The 23,714-nt window shown below is 46.5% G+C and overlaps 1 protein-coding gene across 1 annotated transcript in view; it reads left to right on the top strand.

Annotated features, from left to right (window-relative positions):
- The window catches only part of KNDC1 (kinase non-catalytic C-lobe domain containing 1), an 895,433-nt gene that overhangs the window by 46,347 nt on the left and 825,372 nt on the right, over positions 1 to 23,714 (top strand). The window lies entirely within an intron of this gene.

Genomic DNA, 23,714 nt, shown 5'->3' with positions numbered 1-23,714 from the left:
TTTACAATTATGTCCTGTCCAGAAGAAGGTGGTTTTGAAAGACTTACCTGATGAAATGCCACAGCAAGAAGTTCCTCTGCCTCCCTTTATGTGAACATCTCTTTTTGGTTGACACTAGATCTTCTAAAGCATATGTAAATCTATTGGTGGCTGTGGAATATTTTAATCCACACCAATGCACCACACTGCACCCCTTTGCCATTGGGGAAAGAAAACTGCCAAATGGAGGTGATAATCCCTGTGCACACTAATTCTGCTAAATTGTGCATGGTGAATAATCCACAAAAGAGCTGCACACCCTGTCACACACACAGGCAAAGTGGTTTAAAAACAGGAATCACTGCTGTCACCTGTCATGTCATCTGTGAACTGTCACATGAATCAATGCCACAGAAGTAGGCTAAAATCCGAAAATGCCCTTCAATACAGCTTGCTAATCAATGGCAACCTTCAAAGTGCTGTTTTGGCGCTAAATTCAGTCATTTTCCCCAGTGAATTATTAAAAGGAAAGTGTGCTGAAATCATGGATTTTCCAGACAGTCAGGAGAATCCAGGCCTCCCTGCCTGACAGCTGCAGCAGAAAATTAGCTGTCAAATTTAGTTTAAATGTGTTTCTGTTTCTTGATTAAAATGGCAGAATTCACCTATTTAAGGCATGTTTGTGAAGGGCTAGTTCTTTTATGTCCAAATCCATTATAAACTGTGCTTGTATTTTATATGTGAACGGAAAAGACTTTAATATATAGGAACCCAGTCTGGAGCTAATCAACTATTTAATTCTGATCTGACAGCCCACCCTGGGAAGATTCACATTTCAGCTTGACACTCAGTTGCTACAGGTTGGCTAATGGCTGCTTAATGGTTCCTGCATAATGAGAACAAAGAGACCCTCAGACATGTGTCTGCTGGCTGACCCAAGGACAAAGAAAGGCTTGGACACCCCTCCTCCTAAAGAAGGGGCAGGATGTGGAGGAGGTTTCTCAGTGAACTTCAAAGGACTGGCCATTTGCTTACTTTGGAAAGTAAGAAAAAAAAACTGGCCTGGATTTTGAATGGAAATTACTTGTTTTGCATCAGAACTTTATGACATTTAACATGACAGCCAAAATAAGTAGACAAGTGAAAACTACAAACTTATCAATCTGAACTCATGCTAGACAGTTGAAAATTTGGGGGGTAATTCATAGAATTTAGCGCACAAGTGGGGCACGCGGCTGGCGCACAGTGTGCACGTGCGAATCTCTGCGCCAGCCGCGTGCGCTAAAATCCATTTCCACGCACAGCGTATTCATGGATTTTAGCTACCAAAACCAGCCGTGGCGCACAGTGGCGCAGCGACCCTGCAGCAGCGCCAGTTATGCCCCCAAGAACGCCCCTCGCGCAGGGAAAAGCCATCAAAATCCCCAATCCAGCGCAAAGGGCTGCGCTAACCCTGTACCAGCACGGCAAGCGGGGTACTTGTATTACTGGCGTTCGCGGGAAGTTTCACACGCGATTGGACCTGTGCAAGCGCGGTACGTGTATTTCAGGGGTGCGCGGGAAGTTTCACACGCGATTTCAGCAGGGTACGTGTATTACAGGGGTGCGCGGGAAGTTTCACACGCGATTTCAGCGGGGTACATGTATTACAGGGGAGCGCAGGAAGTTTCACACGTGATTTCAGCAGGGTACGTGTATTTCAGGGGTGCACGGGAAGTTTCACACGCGATTTCAGCAGGGTACGTGTATTTCAGGGGTGCGCGGGAAGTTTTACACGCTATTGGCCTGGGTACGTGTATTTCAGGGGTGCGCGTGAAGTGTTACACACCACTTCTGCAGGGTATGTGTATTTCAGGGGTGCGCGGGAAGTTTTACACACGATTGGACTGGGTACGTGTATTTCAGGGGTGCGCGTGAAATTTTACACGCGATTTCAGCAGGGTACGTGTATTTCAGGGGTGCGTGGGAAGTTTAACACGCGATTGGCCTGGGTATGTGTATTTCAGGGGTGCGTGGGAAGTTTCACACGCGAAAGGGCCTGTGCGAGAGGGGTACGTGTATAACTGGGGTTTGCGGGAAGTTTCACTTGCGATCTCAGCAGGGTACGTGTATAACTGGGGTTCGTGTGAAGTTTCACACGCGATTGGAGCAGGGTACGTGTATTACGGTGTTCGCGGGAAGTTTCGCATGCGATTTCAGCAGGGTGCGTGTATTTCGGGGGTGCCGGGGAGTCCTACACGTGATTTGGCAGTGTGGGTCCTCCCAGGTGTTCCCTGTACACACTCCACGGCCCCTGCAGGCAGCCCACACCACAGGACTACCCTGCACCCCTGGTCATGTCCCGCAGGCAGCCCACCCAACATGGGCATGCCCCTCAGCAAAGCCACATGTCTCCTTGCACTACTGATCACCAATCATGTCCCCTTGCACCCCCACCTCCCAGCAGTGCAGGGCACCTGCCAGCAGGACCCCACTCATGTCCCACTCATGTCCCCCTGCACTCCCACCCCCACCCCCCAGCAGTGCAGGGCACCTGCCAGCAGGCCCCCACTCATGTCCCCTTGGACCCCCACCCCCCAGCAGCGCAGGGCACCTGCCAGCAGGCCCCCACTCATGTCCCCTTGCACCCCACCCCCCAGCAGTGCGTGGCACCTGCCAGCAGGCCCCCACTCATGTCCCCCACAACATGTCATCATGATCCACAATCATGGGCCTAATGGCCACCCAAATCCCACCCCACGCCACCCCAGTCGAAACACACAACCAAGTTTTACATACACCCCACATTGAAATCCCCATCACATACAACATCCCAAATGGCAAGTATGCACATCAATACATGTCCATCACACACACACAATGGGTGCAAGTGAATGAGAAAACATGCATCGTGACATGCAGGAAACCAAGGAAAGCATATGACACAATGAAGTATCAAATAAAAATGTATTAGACACAAAAGCAAGGGAATGAAATGAAATCAAACAATAATGTAAATAATAAATAAAAAGCTGCATGTCCAAAATATGAAAAAGAAGATGTGTAAAACCAGAATAAAAATCAATCCAAAAGCAAATGGGTCCAAAGAGTCTGTCCGTCAAATCAAATCCAAAGTGAAAAAAAGAAAAATCCATTGATCCAAGGCAAATGAAGTGAAATCCATTGTGGAACTATATACAAGGTACAAATCCAGGGTCCATGAGCCCAACCATTGAAAGGAAACCTACAAAAACCCTACATAATGAACAACTATATACAAAAAGGTGGGGCATTGTCCAAGTGCCCCAAATGAAAAGAAAAACAAAAGGAAACCGAACACTATATAACTATTTACAATGGCAGCGGGCTAGTCCAACGGCTCACTTTCTGATTTCCCGGGCCAGTGCACCATCGAACTCCTGCTCGATGTCCCGGAGGCGGTTCTCTTCCATGGCCCTGAGGGTTCGCAGGGACGATGACATCTGGACCTCCAGGTCCCTGCAAATGGCCTCAAGGCACTCGGCGGCCTCAGGGCCCTACGCATGGAGTTTTCCGCCCTGACCATCGTGAGCCGTGCCTCTTCTGCCCGCTGCCGCTCCACATCTATAGCATGGCCCAACCGCTGCCACGCGGAAGACACTTCCCGTCCTGGGTCCTCCTGCCCTCTGGCCGATGCCTGCCCCTCCGATGTTGAAGGCCCCGAGCCATCATGGCTCCCACCTTGTTGCTGCTGCTGCTGTGCCTCTGCCTGTGACCTGGCTCCTGCTGCCTGCACATCCTCCTCCGGCTGGGGTACAGTTGTTGATGTGGCCACCCCTGCTGGACGTCCGACTCCCGACTGTGGCGGGATGTGTCCTCCACCAGCCTGGCCGCAGGGTCAGAGGCAGCTCCACAGGGCACCCAGGTGACACATGGGTGGGAAGATGGCACGGAGGACGACTGGCGCATAGGGTTTCACTTGAGGAGGGGGTCGGAACAAGGTCCAGAAAATGGAGGCATCCGGCCCTGGTGAGCTGACCCAGTGGGTCAATGAGCCATGCGAGAAGACGTGCAGTCTCCTCATGAAAAGACTGCAGGTCAGCTCGCATGGGACGTTGACGCAACGCCACCCCACCCAGGACAGGCTCAAACCGGTGCCGGATAGCCACATCCACAGGGAGAGGAAGGCCAGTTGGTGTAAGCCGATCCCCTCCCTGAGAACGGATCTGGACGTAGACATCCCTGCTGGTGCGGGATAATGCAGTGACAGGATCGGGGACAGGATTACACACAGGCACCTCTGCGGCGGCCTGTGCTGCCTCCTGTCCCTGCCCCTGCACTGCACCACAAGCACCAGTGGAATCCCCACCTCCTGACCCCGTCTCTGTCCCTTGCATTGCCTCCTCCTCCACCAAACCCCCCACCAACCTGGATGACTCCATGCCATCTTCCTCCGTCTGACCCTGTGGGGTCTCAGCTGCCTCTTCTGCTGCCGAGGAGTCCAACTCCGACCTCTGCCTCTTGGACCTACCCTCGGCAGCTGCGGCCTGGGAGGCGGCACCGGACTCCTCACTCCCTGACGAGATCACAACCTGGGAGGGGAGCCGGGCCTTGCTTCTCAGGCTGGCGGTGCAATCCCTGCCGCTGGGCTCCACAGCACCCTCTCCGCCCTCTTCAGTTCAGTTGATGCTACAGACAGGGAGAGATTGGAGACAGGCATCAGGGCACTGTACAATGGACTGATACACACATGACAGTTCCACATGAGTGGCAGTGTCAAACTTCAGACATGGCATCACAATCCCCAACACACATGTCATTTGAAATCACACACATGAGCTATTCCACAGCCATATCCCAACGGCCAGCACCATCCATACACATACAACAGCATGAGCAGCCAAAGATGAGCCAGACATCACATGAAACACAGGGAGTGCACTAGACATGCACACATGCCACCACACTTACATGCATGTGTACACCTCCACCAACTGTCACAGTGATGAGATAGGCATCCATGTCACATCTGGCAATCATCCTTCTACATATCAGTGTCACATGCATCCTTGTTGCATCACTGTTGCACCCTTGTCAAATACACATACATGCACATGTACATGGTGCAGATACATGCAGCTGGAACCAACATCCATGTGTGACACCACTACCATGCCAACTTACATACACAGGCATTCACACATGTGTGCTCGCACATATGCATTTGGCCTGCATGCTTACCCACACATACACCATCCATGTGTCTCACACATGAGAGGACTCACATTTGTTAGCCTCACAGCCCTATACATACACATCCATACATGGCCCTACAAAACCACATGTGCAACCTGCACACTATTGGCACACCACCACACGCACAGCTTCCAATCAGTATGCATGTACACTTACTGCTCGACTCCAGACGGGTCTGCCTCTCAAGGACCTGGACGTGGAGCCCTGGGCATATGCGTTCCAGGACCCTCATCTGGTGTTCCGACAGGTGGCCCCGGCGCCCCTTAGCATCCGCTGCCTTCAAGAGGCGCCGGGCCTTGTTGAGGGTCCTGGACCTGAAGTCCTCCCAGCGCTTCTTGACATGTTGGAATTTGCGGACTGCCACCCCCTCCGCGTTGATGGCAGTCACGATGTCCGTCCAGCTCCTGGTCCGTCCTTCCTTGTCGGCGCGCAAACGTCTGAAGAGGGCATCATACTGCCCCAGGACTTGCTTCCCCAGGACACCAACTTCGGTGGCAGTGAAGCTGGTGGCCCGCTGCCTCTCTGGCTGGGGGTTGCCAGTGGTCTCAGATGGTGGTGTGCCCGACATGGCAACCCCAGAGGCAGGTGTGGATGGGTAACTGGGTCCTGGGGCTGGGCTGTGGAGCGATGGTATCCCAGTCGGGAGTCTTCAGTTCCAGCAGGGGTGGTCACAGCATCTGCACCCCTGGCTGATGTGCAGGCAGCAAATAGCAGGGCATGTGGGCAGCGGGCAGGCAGGCAGCAGCAGATGGCAGGTGGGAGCGTGCTCAGGGCTCTAGGGTGTAGGAAAATGGCCTTCAGGGCAGGAGTGTGGTCTTTCGTGTGTTTTCACGTGGCCAGCTTGATACGGAGTGATTTGGCACGTGAAAAAATTGCACGTCAGCGTGTAATTCGAGGAATGGCCCTTAGCACGTAAGCGCGTCAGCACGGGTATGCAATTTCCTTGGACCAAAGGCCCTTAGCGCGTAAGCGCGTCTGTGATGTATCGCGCACGGGCGTTGCCCTTTCGCGTGTAAAACTTCCCGCGAACCCCAGGAATACACGTACCCAGGCCAATCCCATGTAAAACTTCCCACGCACCCCTGAAATACACATACCCTGCTGAAATCAAGTGTGAAATTTCCTGCGCACCCCTGAAATACACGTACCCTGCTGAAATCGCGTGTAAAACTTCCCGCGAACCCCAGGAATACACGTACCCAGGCCAATCGCATGTGAAACTTCCTGCGCACCCCTGAAATACACGTACCCTGCTGAAATCGCATGTGAAACTTCCCGCGCACCCGTGAAATACACGTACCCTGCTGAAATTGCGTGTAAAACTTCCCGCAAACCCCAGGAATACACGTACCGAGGCCAATCGCATGTGAAACTTACTGTGCACCCCTGAAATACACGTACCCTGCTGAAATTGCGTGTGAAACTTACCGCGCACCCCAGGAATACACATACCCAGGCCAATCACGTGTGAAACTTCCCGCGCACCCCTGAAATACACGTACCCTGCTGAAATTGCGTGTGAAACTTCCCGCGCACCCCTGAAATACACGTACCCTGCTGAAATTGCGTCTAAAACTTCCAGCGAACCCCAGGAATACACGTACCCAGGCCAATCGTCTGTGAAACTTCCCGCGCACCCCTGAAATACACATACCCTGCGGAAATTGCGTGTGAAACTTCCCGCGCACCCATGAAATACACGTACCCTGCCGAAATTGCGTGTAAAACTTCCAGCGCACCCCTGAAATACACGTACCCCACTCAGTATATGCGTGCTTTTTATTTGTGCACACTTTTGTAATGCGCAGGGACGCTACCGCCTGCCTTCGTGTGGCGGACGTGTTTAGGCCTGTGCATGTCTTTGCCCATGCGCGGGTTTGCCCTATTCGATTCCATGAATACGTGTGGTTCGCGTGCGTGTGGGCGTTCTGTGTACTTCCCAGCAGTACTTCCCCCCTTACGCCTTCTTTTTCACGTGTTATTCCCCATTCCGCATGTTACGCCCCCTGTTCTGCCTACTTTTGTTGTGTGCGCTGCGCTATGTGCACTTTCGCTGTGCGCTTAGCGCACGCTGTTTGGAGACATGTGTGCCAGCATGCGCCATGCACGGATTTGGCGCACAACCAGTGGGAAAGTAGCTCAGCGCCTTCCTTGAATCGCATGCGTGCGCGTGCACTTGCTTTCTCACGCTTGCGCCTCCTTCCGCCTGCTTGCGCTGGGATTTTTGGCGCACGTTTGTTCCATGAATCCGCCCCTAGGTAGGAGTTCTTACTACATAGGGAACCAAAGATACACTAAAACACTGATTATGGCAAACTATTAATGTTGGAAGCTTAAAATTGTACATACATAATCCACTGAGCAGCGCCCAGAGATGTACCGAATTAGAAATTATTAATCTAAACTGTTATGTGTAAAATTGATACAAATCAGTAGAATAAGAAAGACAGCTCGCACAAGGACGGGGATTGAATGTGAATGTAGACAATCAAATATGAAAAATATGTGTACAATTTTATTAGGGTACATAATGTTAGAAATTTACATTTGTGCAAGAGTTATGTTTTGGTAAAAATCCATGGGGGTTCCTAAACCCCATCGTAAAGATGTCAGCTCTGTTCAGACTGCTAACCAGGACAAATCACATGCCTGTAGCCACTCATAGACATGGGGGTGTGTTTTTGAAGTTCTGCCCATGCCATAAACGTTTGACTGTATAAATATAGGAACTGCACAACACATAAGGGATAGTGCTTCCAGAACCCATCCAGATTTCCGCGCAGCACCTTATATCAGAACTCTTCATCTTTTAGCTGATTCCAGAATTCTTGAAGATCCAGATTTCTTTGCACAATCCAGACTTAGCATTTCTGAAATATTGCTAGCGTGACCCAAGTGCAAACCTCCAGAACTTAAAAGAATAATTCTGATTCAGCTTGGCTTGCTACCATTAAGGCTTGCCCACTGAAACTTGCACCCTGTCATCTACCATGTCCAGTAAGCAGAAGGGACCATCATAATCCAGCCTGAAGCGCAGTCCAAAATTGACCAGAACCGCACTGCTGATCCAAATCCCTCCAGAGTTGCCCTTCTGCCGGTAGACCTGATCCACCCAATGACCAGAGCTGATGTCTAATTTAATTATAAAGGACTGTAAGTATAACAGGAAGAACAGTAACCCATAGCATATCTGTATTGTATTATCCCAATCTCAACCCAACCCATCCTTAATTCGGAACCATAGTATTGTTAGTATCCTTCTTGCGCTGATTGTCTCACCTGTGTTAAAAAACCATAACTCCCTAGTGATTTTGAATAATTAAAGTCAATTCCAGAAATTGAGTATCTACCACAGACTGGTTGCGCTGGCCACGTAGCTGTGAAGTTCCATGTGTGGCATCCTCTTTTTCATAGTCATTAAAATAGTATAAGAAAACCTGTTTGTCATTTTAAAACTGAATTTCTGTTTCCATTTTCACGCCTATTTTGCGAAAACGCCTCTCACTAAAACTTCTATAACCTCTTCAGTTTTAAAGATAGAAATGAAATTTCAACTCTCACTGATACCTAAGACCCTTGGCTAGATGTACAACTAAAAACTGCATTGTGGCACAGTGTATGTGACGCGTTTTTTTCCAATATAGCATAGTAAAAGGTTACCACAAATTTGCAAAGTTTCAAATGTTTACATGTGTCTTTTGCCCATTTCAAAGCGTTTCTTCCAACCCATTCTGATTTAAAGTATGTACTGTTGTTCATATTATAGCTCATGTGTGTTTGGACCTGTTTAGTGTTGCTTTCTTTCGAGTTTTTCTCCATTTAATCATTTTTGACCATTTTGCAGTATTTCACAAAGCCATTTTTCACCTGTCATTTTTAAAAGAGTCAATTTCCAAAAACGGGTTTCTCTCTTGTTTGGGGAGGAAAGATTGTCTATAAACTCTAGAATTTGTCTTTCATTCCTGAATACCTGCTGATTACTCACATTGTGTAGAATTGCTCATTTGTATTTAATCAAAACTTTGCTGGGGGAATAGTAACTTAAAAGCTATCTGTGCACAAAACAAAACTGTTCTTTCTATGCTGCATCATTATACGTGAGTTCAATTGCTTGACTTGTATTTTTGAATTGTATTGTCACCCTTTGGTTATTGCTGTCCCACATCTATATATATTAAACTTATGTGTAATTTGAATATTAAATAAATATATACATCTTTACCTTTACAAATTAGCCTGATTCTGGTTCAGTATGACCTGGGGGGTATTTTGAGACGGGTGTGATATGAGTGGTATGTCATTCAGAATATTGAATTTATAGACAAAAAGGTTTCATTGCGCACTACATTGCTAGGCGAGACCTGGGTGTGTGCCGGATTGAAATCCCTCACATGGCGTAGGCAAACTGTATGTTGGACGTATACCCTGGTGATGATGTATAGGAGAAACTACACTGCGGATTATTACACGACTGGCATTTGTATGCTAAACAGGTAGTGAATAAGTGTTATGCCTTTTGAGAATTTTCTTTTTAATATTTAGAATATCTTAGCATGTATGTCACTTGATATCTTTGTTTTTGTGTTGTTTTTCTTTTCTTTCTTCATTTATGTAGTGGGTTGCACAGTCAATTTTAGTATTTTTGCATTAGCACGTTGCATATATGAAGTTTATGCATTGCACTTTAGTAACTGTTTATGTAAGGTATACTGGCAGCTGATAGGTACCAGGCCAGAGGTTATGTGAGTCTTGACTAGAGTGTGGAAATGTGAGACCACATTAATGGGGCCCTTGAAATTAGTGAGTTAGTATTTATATGGCAGGATCCCTCGTGTAATACTTTTTTGATTGAGTTCATGCAAAACAGAGGTGAGAACGTACAAACAAACTCCCGTCCCTTCATGTGCTGGACAGACAGATTTTCAGGTGGTGGTTTGCTCGGGAGGGGAAGGGTGAGCTGAAGCAAAACTCTCATTGTGTTGACTGCATCTCTAGTCTCCCGTGTATTTTGCAGTTGAAAACCATTGAACTGCTACAATAGTTTATCAAGTCACTGTTGAAAAATGATATTTAGGCACATTTTGATTTGCTGATGACCTGACCCTTGTGTTTAGTTGCAATTCAGTTGTCAGAAGGGTGCATATTGTTGTAATCACACCTTTTGTGTTTCAATGTCTTTGCTGGTGCCAGAATGCTAAAGATTGGCAAGGCCAAAAGGAGCATTTGAAACTATGAGTAGACACATTGTGAAAACATAAAAATTGATATGAGGCTGGGAAGCCCAAAAGAAACACACCAACACAGGTTACAAAGGACATACAAGTGCTTTATTTAAAAGCTACAACAGTTACCAAAGTCAATTGACAAACGGATAGCTATTCGGCTCTCAGAGTAACGTAACGAACTTCAACAAAGGTTCGATGCATTAGTAGAGAGACCGTGCATTGGAATATTTGGGTCTTTTATATGTTTTGTCCAGCCATTACCAACCCTCTCGTGGGTTAACCATTGTTGGGATCAGGCCTAGGGTTCCTTGCCAGGTCAATCCTATAATGTATGCATTTTGATCAGTTTCGCTGATACAGTTATTCATTTACACATAGGTCAGTAATAGGACAAGGTCTCAGTTCGCGACCCCGACAAGTGGCCTGCAGGCATATTAATTATTTGTGTGTTCGGAGGTCACAACGGCCAGAATCTCACTCAGAATGTCATTCAGTCTCCATTTTGATGTTCAGGGTGACTTCCACATTACAAGAGAACCTAAAATGGCGGCTAAATCCAAGATGGCGACTTACATTACTTTTCGTTAAGGTCAAGACCTTGCCGCGGAGTCTATTTACATGATATTTTAGACAACTTGGTGTAGGCCAATACACATTCAATTACTGCGATAGGAGGCATAATATTATTTCAATTCCAACAGACCCTCCTTTTGGCCTATGCCAAGTGCTAATATCATTTCTAATACTTTTGCAAATAACTCCATGTATTGTCATCCATACATCCCGAATCATTGTCTGTAATATCTATAGCCATTAGGTCGTTCATCAGAACCTCTTGTAACACAAACTCTTTGGATGCTGTATCTGGGGCATATATTCTATGCCCTATTGTGCTCACTGCTTGGGCCCAACATCCCCCTAGCATTCCACATATACTCGGAAGACATTGAAAACAGCAACAAAGGAATAGCAGGATCCCCAAAATAACCAGAATAACAGAAAGCACCTTCCAGCCCCAAGATCGTAAAGAATCCCAGAACCAGGTGCTAAGATTCCAATCTCCTACAGGGATATGTACTTCAGAACTAAGGATATGCAAGTTCTGTATTGCTTTAAAAATTGTCGGCGAGGAATCTGGTACGAAAACACAGCAAGCGGACCCCACCAATTTGCATACTCCACCTCGTTCTGCCAGAATGACATCTAATGCCATCCGATTTTGGAGTGCTACCAATCTTATTGCTTTTTGTTCTAGTGTCATATTGTAGAGTATGTCCGTGGTCCAGTTGATCGTTCTCTCCAGTACCCTTGCTAATCCCCTAATGTTCTCAGAGTTTATTTGTCCCCAAAAGGGCACAACTGATTTTGCTATATCTCCCAAATCTTTCCCGGGGGTATCTCCGTTCTTGTCCCGCCGTGGGCGAGCCTTAGAAACCTCCAATGTACTAGCTACAAATACCCCAGTTAACAGGATTCCTAAATAACAGGTTCCCTGCCAATCCTTGGGCAACCAGGGAAATGCTAAACTACCACAAACAAAATAAACAGGCCCCCCTACATACAGAGGCCTGTTTTCTCCAGTCAAATTTACAATGTTCATATAACCTTCAAAATTGGCCGAGTGCCATTTCTTTGTACACAAAAGGGGACCGAATCAGGGCTATGATTTATAGAGTAAGAAGGAGGCACGGCATCCTCATTGCCTATCAGAGCCATTTTAAAGGAAATTAGAGTTTGAAAAGGAAGAGACAGTTTATCAGACAGCCTAATAGAAGCGACATTAGGTTTACTTCTATTTGCAAAAAGCGAGCATCCCAGGGGAGTTAATTCATGTTTCTTGAAATCATTCAAATTAGTTCCATCAAAGTTCCCTGAGATGCTATCATTCCAACGGCCAAAGAATAGTGCTCTAAGAGAGGCATAGCAAGCAGTCATTAAAGGTAAAGGGTGAATATACCATCCTACCCCCTTGTTCCCATGTTGCGGTAAATGAGTGCAAATCCAACAATTACTCTTATTAAAAATGGCATGCGTTGCATTCATTACTATCATTATAGTGTTATTATGATACTTTTGTCTATGTTGGGAGTCTCTAGGGGACAGAGTGTGAAGGTGTACAGAGGGAGTCAAAGCAGTTGGTACAATCTCGGTCGGTAGTAGAGGTTTTAGAGGATAGATTTCTTCAAAGTACCAAAGTCCTACAACAGTAATTGCAAAAATACCAATTATCATTATCAAAACACAGCAATACGTTTTCGGGGCCCAGGCACATTGTTCATTGTCCAAGTTGGTCACCCCCTTATTCACAAGTCCAGTGCGGGGAGCAGCAGTGGAGGTGGCAGGCATTGTAGTTCCTCAATCGACGACCCCAATGTTCGTTGCTGGCCTTTTTCTTCCTGTTGTTCAACAGAAACTTTCTTATACAAAATAAAACTTTCAATCACTTCTCCTTCCCAAATGCACGGAAAGACCTGTGCCGTAGTTCTATTTTCTTCGTCGAAGGTTGTACGTGGTGGTACCCAAGATTGTTTGATCCGAAAATAAGGTGTCGTCACTTCCTGAGGGAAGCGACGTATCGGAGGCGACGAAGTCGCAGAACTTGAAACAGTGTTTTCCGGAAGTGATTTTTCAAAAGAGTGCGGAGACGAAATGGACTGTTCCCCAAGCTCCACGGGCTCAGAGAAATTCTCCGACGCACTCACAGCACTGTTTGCTACTCCAAGATCAGGGACTGTAGCATCAGCGAGGGGATCTGCTTCTTCTGTAACGTGTGGCGTCGGGTGAGGAAGTTTCTTGACATGCGTCGCGTGGATCCAATGTTTCTTCCCAGCCACCCGCACTGCTGTCCGGGTGACCAACAGCACCTGCTAGGGTCCCTTCCAACGAGGAGCGAGACAGGAAGACCTTTCGTAGGCCTTCACTAGGACCCAACTTCCAGGCTGTATATCGTGTCCTGGGCCCGTGAACCGTACAGGTAAAGCTGAATATACCTGGTGATAAATGAAATACAGGTTTTTAGTTAACTGGTTACAGTAGTCTACAAGCAATACATTTTCCACCTCTCTCAGGGCTTTAGGTTTTGGGAGACCCCAAATGTTAGCAGGTCTCCCCATCACTACCTCAAATGGAGAAAGCCCAGTCTTAGTTTGAGGTGTGGTACGCATAGCCAATAATACAATAGGTAAGGCATCTGGCCATTTCAGTTTGGTATCGGCACATGTTTTTGCAAGCTTATTCTTTAAGATACCATTATGTCTTTCCACCAACCCAGCACTTTGAGGATGTCTAGCTGAGTGAAATCGTTTCTCAATATGTAATGCTGTGCATATCTGCAAAATTACTGCTGCAACAAAATGAGGACCATTGTCCGACCAAATTACCCTTGGGAGCCCAAATCGAGGAAAGAATTCTTTTACCATAATCTTTGCAGTGGTCATGGCGGTAGCATCTTTAACGGGGAAAGCCTCGACCCATTTACTAAAGGCACAAATAATTACAAGGACATATTTCAGATTATTACACCGTTCAATCTCAATAAAATCAAAGTGAATGACCTCCCCTTGGAGTTACTGTCCCCTTACCCACATTGTGCTGTAAGCAGATCATACAGTTCCAGACATGACGTTTTGCAGTCTCCAGAATCTTGTTATTCACCCAAACTTGTTCTAACATTTTCGTGATCTGCTGAGCACACACATGTGTAGGACCGTGTGCCATCGTAACCATTGCCAGAACATATGAATCAAGGAGCAACCATTTTCCTTCAGATGTATCCACCCAACACCCATCATCATCTAGTTTCCCCATTCCTTCGGCCCACCTTTTAGATTCTTCTACTGTAGCATCAGTTTGAATATCCCGCACAGACCCAATACCTTCATCCATTACATAGGCATCTTTTGTTTCTCTTAGCACATACATGTCTGTGCTAAGGTCTGTGGCCGTTTGCCTGGCTATCAGGTCCGCAAAGGCGTTCCCTTTTCCCACATCATCTATGACCTTACGATGTGCTGCACATTTCATGAACGCTAACTGCCTAGGGAGCGAGAGTGCCGAGAGCAATTGCACTATCAAGGGGCCATGCTGAATCTTGGTCCCATGTGAGGTCAGGAACCCTTTTTCCGACCAGAGACTCCCAAAGTTGTGAGCCACCCCAAAGACGTAATGGCTATCAGTATATATATTTACTATACCCCTTGGAGAGATCACAAGCTCGGGTCAATGCTATAATCTCTGCGGCCTGCGCGGAGTTATACGAAATTCTCTTAGTTTCTACAACTTTACTCAATGTAGTAACTGTGTAAGCAGCTGTAAATGTACAATATGAAAGTTTGAAGCAGGAGCCATCACAAAACAGCTCCCCTTCTGCATTGTCCAAAGGAGTATCTATAAGATCTATCCTGCCCTTCGTTTCTTGTTCAGTGGTATACAGGCAGTCATGTAATTCTTCGTCACCGCAAACAGTGTTTTGCGGGAAAGGTAAGAGTTCAGCCGGATTAAGAACACAACACCTCTTAATTTGAATGTGAGGGGCAAACAGAATTAATTCATACCTTGTTAACCGTGCAGAGGTGAGGTGTTGCGTTTGGGTTTTGTTCAATAGGATATCTACAGAGTGAGGTACCATCAAAATCAAATCATGGCCTAAGACCATTCCCTCACTCTGTTTTACAGACGCAGCAGCAGCAGCGACAGCTCGCAAACATCTTGGCAAAGCGCATGCGACAGGATCAAGGGCGGAGGAGTAGTAGCCGCACGGCCTATTCTTCCCTCCTCGTTCCTGTGTTAACACAGCCAAAGCACATCCATCACATTCATGCACAAACAACACAAAGGCCTTGTCATAATTTGGAGTACCCGGAACCGGTGCAGAGCATAACGCGGTTTTGAGAAGCTCAAATGATCGTTGATGTTCCGATTTCCATGGCAGTGGCAGGGAAATGCCCTTCTTCGTCAAAGCCAACATCGGTTTTATCACTAGCGAAAAGTTTGGGATCCACAACCTACAGTAAGAAGCCATACCTATTAAGGCTCTGACTTCCTTCTGTGTATTTGGAACAGACATGCCAGAAATATGTTTTATTCTTTCAGGTGTCAATCTTCTCCCCTCCTTTGACAGGAGGTAGCCTAAATAGGCGACCTCCTGACAACAATATTGACATTTTTTGAGCGAAGCTTTATGGCCATTTTTAGCTAGATGAACAAGAACATTACAGTTCCTTCTTTACAAGCACTTTCAGAGTCTGCAGCCAAAAGCAAATCATCAATATATTGAAGCAGTGTACAAGTAGGTGGCAATTCAAGGGTGTCGAGCTGCTCTTTCAAAGCTCTACTATAATTGCTTGGACTTTCGGTATACCCTTGAGGTGCCCTAGTAAATGTAAATGAGCATCCCCCCAAGGTGAACGCAAACAAATATCTATTTTCCTTATGTATAGGAATGCTAAAGAAATCATTTTTTAAATCCACAACACTGAAGTGCGTAGCCGTAACAGGGATCATTGTCAATATCGTCGTTACCACAGGCACGATTGGAAATTGTGGGGCGACAACTCTGTTAATAGCATGAAGATCAATTATGAACCGGTATGGGATTGCATTGTCATCTTTCTTATATACAGGCAAGATCGGACTGTTACACAAACTACCTGTAATCTCCTCGATCACCCCACGATGCACAAAATCGGAGACAATGCATTTCAAAGCACGCTCGCCCTCAATTGATATTTTATACTGCGGAATGCGTGGTAGTTTAACTCCATGTTTCAAAACTATTTTAACGGGATAAATCTGTAGTACCCCGACATCATTGTCGTCAATCGCCCATAAACATTCCGGGACAATGCTAAACTCAGGAGGCAAAGGTCGAATCAGAAACTGAGAATTAGGAAGTTGCTGTGGTGAAACCGTCAGCCGTACTCCATCAGAGGAACAATGAATTACTGCATTCAATTTCTTTAACAAATTTAACCCCAGCAAATTCTCTCCACAGTTCGAAGTGAAAAGAAAAGGGCAATGGTTCATAAAGGGACCCAAAGAAACAGACACCGGTGAAGAAACCGGACAGACAATTGGTATACCAGAAAACCCTACGGAAACATTTGTTTGCCCTGACAGTGGAATGTTTGGAACCCGAGAATGATCAATGGAGCACTTCTGTGCTCCAGTGTCTATCAAAAACTGGTGTTTCCTATTCCCTACTGTTAAAACGGATTTCTGAACTCTGTCCTGGTGGCACAGAAGTTCAGAAGGCCAACCTAATTACTTGGAACAGGGTAACCTCTGGACAAGCCAGACCAATCAGGGTAGCGATCGCGGCAGTCAAGACTAGGTCTCAAGAGGGGTGAGGGTGACTGAAAGCCCGCAATGAGCACACAAAGCAAGGACACTTACAAATTACTCCAAACAGGTGTTATATTAAAAATATATACACATTTATTCCAAGGCCTTTAAAACAATGACCGTAGCGAGAAATCACAATACAACTCTAGTAAACCAACACATACCATACCAATACCATATATATACAAATACAAACAAGTCTCAAGCGTTATATGCACGAAATGTGTAGTCCACCTAAAAGGGGAGAAAAACAGGCAGTGCGAAATAATGCTTAGACCCAGTCTGCCTTCAGATGCACCTAACTAAAAGGAAGTCCGAGCCCTACGAAGAGTGGAGCCTTGTGCTCAAAAGTACCTGCACACGCTGGTGGCAACGGGCAAAAGGGGAGCCTCTTCGAGGGAAATCAGGCAGTTCAGTTTAGTGCACAAATGAAGAAGAACAGTGTTCCGCGACTCAAGCGCAGCCTCCACGGTGGGCAGAAGCAGAGCGCGAGTACGGAAAGGCATGCTGTTTTGAAACAGCGGGGAAAAGCTGTGGGCTCCTGCAGGAGGGCGACCAGTTCCTAGCTATGCTACTCACCGGTCCCTGATGCAAGCAGACCCAGGCTTCTCCGCGTCAGTTTCAGTCGCTGGCAGGTTCAGAAGAGCAGGGGACGTCTCGTCGTCGTGTTGAGTCTGCAGCAGCAGAGTTGAGTAAAAGACGTCCCAAAAGAAGGAAGCCGCACAGTTTGGTACCACAGCAGGGCAACGGAGCGGCCGTGTGTATCTGAGCCAAATGTACACTACTCACGTCAGACCTGGGAACGCCAAGTGTACGAATCGTGTGAGAGTGACAAGGACTCGAAATACTACACAACCTGGCGGCGGTTACAGAGCAAGACTCCTGTGTAGGCTGGTCAGTCTGCTGGATGGCCCAGAGACGCTTCCGAAGGCTTGTGAGCAGGAGATGGTGAAGATGCCGAGAATAGCTGTCCCCGCTATTCCAAGGGTCGAAGTACCAGTACAGGCCTTCTGGTTCGATCAAAGGTGAAAAGGGTTTCACAAGCCGACAGCAGTGCAGAGGAGCAGTCCTTCAGCGGGTCACCAGCGATTCCTCGGTTCAGCCTCTTGGTTGCAGGATACTTGGCTCCTGCATTCCTTCGTTCGTGAGAACTCAGGAGATCGACATGGTAGTGGTGTTTCCAGCCCCCTCTTATCCACGGTTCCCTTTGCGCCAAAACGGAGGGGACCCAATGGGAGATCCGCTCATCGACACTCACACCAATCGTGGACCTATCACGGACCACGGTGGTCCCAGGCATTCACACCACCCTAGACTCTCTGGCACCCAGGATGTGTATTGGGACCAGACATCCCAGCCCACATCCTGGAAGCACACACCAGGCATGTAGAAGCCAGCGAAAGCATCCGTGTTTCGCTGGAAAGTACATGCCCAAATAAAGAAGGCCCCGGGTCGGCTCGACCTGGGGAAGGTGAAGGGAGCAAGACGGTCAGCGGACAGGACAAAGGAGCCTCGTGGTCTGGCCATTTTGGGAGCCTGGCCACCATTTTGGGCTAAGCGCGAGAAACGCACTTAAAACGCCAAAAGGAGCTCAAAACACAAGAAACGATCACTGCCACCATTCCCGTCCGTGAATCACTTGCACCGATCAGTTACAATCCTAAAAGAGTATCTAGGGCCTGTAGAAGGCTAGAGAGCCAAGAGAGCAGTAACTTAGCTTACAGTGCCCTCTTGTGTCATGTTGCACGGAAGCCGCAACATGATAAAAGAAACTACGGAAAACAGCGTTTCCCGGTACTGACTGTCTTAAGGGCATGTCAGTTTCCCCGTAAGAATGGAGCGAAAGCCCAGAGGAGTACGGCAGAAGGCTGCACTTCTCTGGCAAAGTCGAGAACAAGGTGAAAAACATCCAAAAAGTTTAGGGGTTGCCACATGGAAGGAAAATTACCTACAATTACGAAATCTTTCCTAACACCTACTAATAATTCAACGTAGAGGCCTCTCTGATTAACGGGAATAGGTGAAGGTTCCAAACCCTGCTTCGGGCAGTCCTAATGAAATAGAGTATCATTGGAAGGAAGCTCTTCAGAAAGGTAGGCAGCAGAAGGGTGATCAAATATGTTCCTCGAGTTCACCCTCGAGGTCTGATTTTCCCATGAAAAAGGGTGCTGAGGATCTTGCAAAAACTGACCTCTATCAGGGCCCCCTGCTCCAGGGCGGCCCCTAGGTCGTCTACCCATACTCCCAAATGCACTGTTTGACCTTTGTCGAAGGACGGGGCACTGTGCTCGCCAATGACCTTCCTGGCGGCAATAAGCACATTGATTAATATTCACAGAACTCAAAGGAGCATTTCCTTTTGGGAGATACTGACCTCTGGGGTTTCTAACAATTTGTTGTAATAATACTTTGGTTTTCAAATCTCCTTTCCTCTTTTCTATTTTCTCCTTCTCATTATTAACACGGTTCTCATAATACTGAGCCATGTGCAAAACCTCAGATTGAGATTTTGCCTGCCAAGCGCTCTCAGAGGACATAATCTGTGACTGGATGTCGGGCAACAATCCTCGTACAAATTTGTCCACAAACAACCTTTTCCCAGACTCTGTACCCAAGTCCTGCCCACTGAAGTCAGAGAATACCTGCTCGAATCTATTAAAGAATTCGGTGGCACCTTCAGTTTTCCCTTGAACACAGGCCGTAAGCTTGTCCCAAATAATTATTTTCTCTGGAATTATAGTTTTTAATTTTGCGACAATTCTATCAGGCAAAGTAAGTATTACCTGAGGTGGTTTCTCACCTGCTGGTCTTTCCCATCAACCCTAATCATATTAGCCCACTTATCTCCCAACCCTGGCACATCGTCTATTGTCCGAACCTGCTTCCATACATCTACGGGTAGGAGTACAGGGAATAGCAAGTCAATATCACTTAAGGTGAACACAGAGGACTGCAAGACGGACTCTATCTCTTTGTAAAATCCTGTCGGGTTTTTCCTGATATCGGTAACTGATTGTCTAATAGTGTTCACTTCCTGTCGTGAAAACGGGACGTGAACGAATTGTGATACATAATGCGCAGGGACATCCACAGCGGGTGCACCAGTCCCAGCGTTAGCGGGAATCTCAACCTTTGGGACAAAGGTCGGAGGAACCTCTCTCATAGGTAACTGAGATATAGGTACCTCCGGCCGCTTACTAAGCAACAGAGCCAAGTTGAGCGCTAAGGCAGTCGAAAAAGTGTCGGGCGAAAAAGCCCTTTTACAAATCCCCAATAACTCTATGGGGCAACTAACCTTCTTTCTTACACATTCTCCTTGCAGGTACTGTACCATTACCTGAATTACCTTTCTTTGCATTTCTACTGTATACTGACTATACGTGTCATATACTTCATCTGGCGGAATAGATGAATCCCAGATCCATCGAATTGCATCTTTGGTACAAATTCGTACTTCCTCAGGTGCCGATCTACGACACGGAAGGAACCGTTTCTGTACATACATACTATCGTCTTCGTCATCCTCATCTCGTGACTTTTCAAAGTCCTTCCTATACTCAAACAATCTTTCAACATGATCATATACTTTCTGCTCTGTGTCCCTCGAAAGTGCCAAAGCATTTAGATCTCTTACTCCTTGTGGAAGATCCGAATTTTGTAATCTACCCCACATCACACATAAATGAGCCCCCAAACCTTCGATAAAAACATTTTTCTCGGGAAAACTGTTCAACCTAGATAATGTGGAAAAAACATCAACTTGATCACCTTTCTCCATACAGTGCTTAGCCCATGCAAACAATTCCTGTTTCTTATCTGCAGAAACAGTATTATGAGTGATGATCTTTGATCCTGCACCTTGATCAACTTCAGTCATCGGGACCACTCGGGAGCGGAGGTGGAGGTAAATTTAATAAAGGTGCAACTATCGGCGCAGGAGGAAGGGCCGGTGCGATAGGTGGAGGAACAACAACTAGAGGAATAGGAACAATAGGTTGTACAGGGGGAACAGGAATAACAGCAGGAACAACAGCAGGAATGGGCAGAGCGTCCAAGAAAGGATCATACGGAGGTGGCGCAGAGGCACAAGGCCTGTGTTCGTTTAACAATTTTTCAATAAATTCTTCAGAAACATGAAAATCCTTAGAGGGGTAAATTTTCTGGATTCCAAGTGAAAAAGTCCTATCCATATTTTTAACTGATTCTGAATGTTTTTCTTTATCATATAACAATGCTTTTTCGGCATTTGTTTTATGACGGCGTGCATGTTTATCCCTACTTTTAAGCTGCTGTAACGCTTCTTTTTTCAAATTCTGTAAAACATCAAAGGCTGCAGGTCTAGCCTTCTTTTTTAGCAAGACCGATTCTAGGTATTCAATACGGGGGATCTCAAAACTGCTGTCTGGTCTGTCTGTGCCAAATATCATTAAATACTATACTACCAATGCCATACTTACAGTACATAGTACATGCCGGCGACCACTCCAGTGGTGCCGGGCGGCTAAATTCCAAAGATTTTCGATCGCTGCGGAACAGAGCCCTAATGCAGCTAGACAATTTCCCAGGCATTTCACAAAAAATTGGTGTTACCTGGTCACTAATTGTTTCTGCAGATACAATACGCCAAATTCAAATTGTCAGGGTTAAATTAAGAGCCGGGTCACGACTGCACCTGACCAAACCTAAGGAGGACCGTACGGTTTATCAAAGAACTTACCTAATGAATTTTACCTTGTGTTTGGTGGTTTCAACAAATCCGCCCGCCTCAAAAAATGGACGCTCGTCAAGATGCCGTGTCAGACCACACGACTATCGTCCAAGGATCGGATCGTGCAGCGCTGCCGAGGTATCGCGTCTCGTTCGGTCGGGCCCGCAGAATCACACCATCCGATCCCGGTTCGATAGTCTGCGTCAACCTTCAACGATCCGGCATCAATCTTGAGGGTCCCTTTTCGGGCGCCAACTGTGAAAACATAAAAATTGATATGAGGCTGGGAAGCCCAAAAGAAACACACCAACACAGGTTACAAAGGACATACAAGTGCTTTATTTAAAAGCTACAACAGTTACCAAAGTCAGTTGACAAACGGATAGCTATTCGGCTCTCAGGGTAACGTAACGAACTTCAAGGAAGGTTCGATGCATTAGTAGAGAGACCGTACATTGGAATATTTTGGTCTTTTATATGTTCTGTCCAGCCTTTGGCCAACCCTCTCGTGGGTTAACCATTGTTGGGATCAGGCCTAGGGTTCCTTGCCAGGTCAATCCTATAATGTATGCATTTTGATCAGTTTCAATCCTATAATGTATGCATTTTGATCAGTTTCGCTGATACAGTTGTTCATTTACACATAGGTCAGAAATAGGACAAGGTCTCAGTTCGCGACCCCGACAAGTGGCCTGCAGGCATATTAATTATTTGTGTGTGCGGAGGACACAACGACCAGAATCTCACTCAGAATGTCATTCAGCCTCCATTTTGATGTTCAGGGTGACTTCCACATTACAAGAGAACCTAAAATGGCGGCTAAATCCAAGATGGCGACTTACATTACTTTTCGTTAAGGTCAAGACCTTGCCACGGAGTCTATTTACATGATATTTTAGACAACTTGGCGTAGGCCAATACACATTCAATTACTGCGATAGGAGACATAATATTATTTCAATTCCAACAACATCCCAGTCGCCTCTCACAGTCAGTGATTGCATGCATGCCTACTGTACTTGTGGGCTAGTCTTAGTTACACCCCTTTGCTTGTCCACAAGGCTTTCTGGGGCCTGGGTCCAAAATACCTTCAACGTTCCCTCTGTAAACACCTTCCCTCTTTTTGCTCCACCACCTCCAACTCCCTGGGATCAGTTTTTTCCCAAAGAAACAAGTTGGGGGTAGATCTCTGTCTCCGGCTGGGGTGTCCCTCTGGAACAGCATCCCTGCCACTCTCAAACTTGAGGAGAACCATCTCCGGTTCTGGAAGCACCTCAAGACCTTCCTCTTTGCTTCTGCCTTCTCTTCTCTTCTCCCCTGTTGATCTGTTCTGCTTCGGCATCGTGTATCTGGTTACCCTCTGATTTCGGAACCAGGTACTCGCTCACCCTGCCACGCACCGGCACTGCCTCCTGACAACCCTTGCACTTGGGCCTGCATCTGTTACCCTACAGTCCACCCCCTTTTCAGCACTTATCAGACACCTCTTTCTGCACCCTAAACCTAGCACTTGCCACTTGCTGGCTGCACTACCACTTGGTTGTTATTTTCCTTTGCTTAGCACTTTCCACTTTTCCCTCTCCCCCTGCATTTTCCCCCTTCCCTTTCCCCTGCACTTACACGTTCTCAATGTCACTGGGCCTAGTAAGATTGTTGTTTTTGTTCTCCCTTGTTCCCCTCCCCTGCCTCGTCGTGCTCTGAAACACTTGTGTATGAGCGCAATACAAATAAAATATCAATATCAATACTCAGGCTTTGCCCAACAAGCGACACCTAAGAATGTACACAAACAAAAACACAGCTATTATTCAATGGTTTCTTTTGTGGTAGTGGTTTCCACAAACATCTTCCTTAGAGAACAAAGGAAAGAAATGCAATAAAGAACAGATACACATATTTTAAAGTGTGTTTTTAATTTACAAGGTGTTTTTATTCTCTACATAACTTTATTTATTAAAAAGGCAACTATTCGGTATTTGGCCCCGGCCGAATACTTATCCAACTATCCGGTATTCAGACAAATACCTAAATCTACTATTCGTTACACCCCTATTAAGCATATGCGGAAGCTTAAGTGAATTAGAAAAGCAAAACTTTTCAATGCTGATTACGATAATGTAATCACACTGAAAGCAGACTCCCTGCCGCAGTAATGAGTACTTTTTTAAACTATAATTTATTTTAGCCTTTAGCAGCCACGGGTGCTTACTCAAGGGTGCTAAATGCAGCATGGTGGTGTAGAGGTC

This window comes from Ambystoma mexicanum, chromosome 8, assembly GCF_040938575.1.
Source record: "Ambystoma mexicanum isolate Mex_15411 chromosome 8, UKY_AmexF1_1, whole genome shotgun sequence".
Classification (NCBI taxonomy): domain Eukaryota; kingdom Metazoa; phylum Chordata; class Amphibia; order Caudata; family Ambystomatidae; genus Ambystoma; species Ambystoma mexicanum.
Note: the sequence above shows the minus strand (reverse complement) of the source record. Positions and strands in the feature narration are given on the sequence as shown.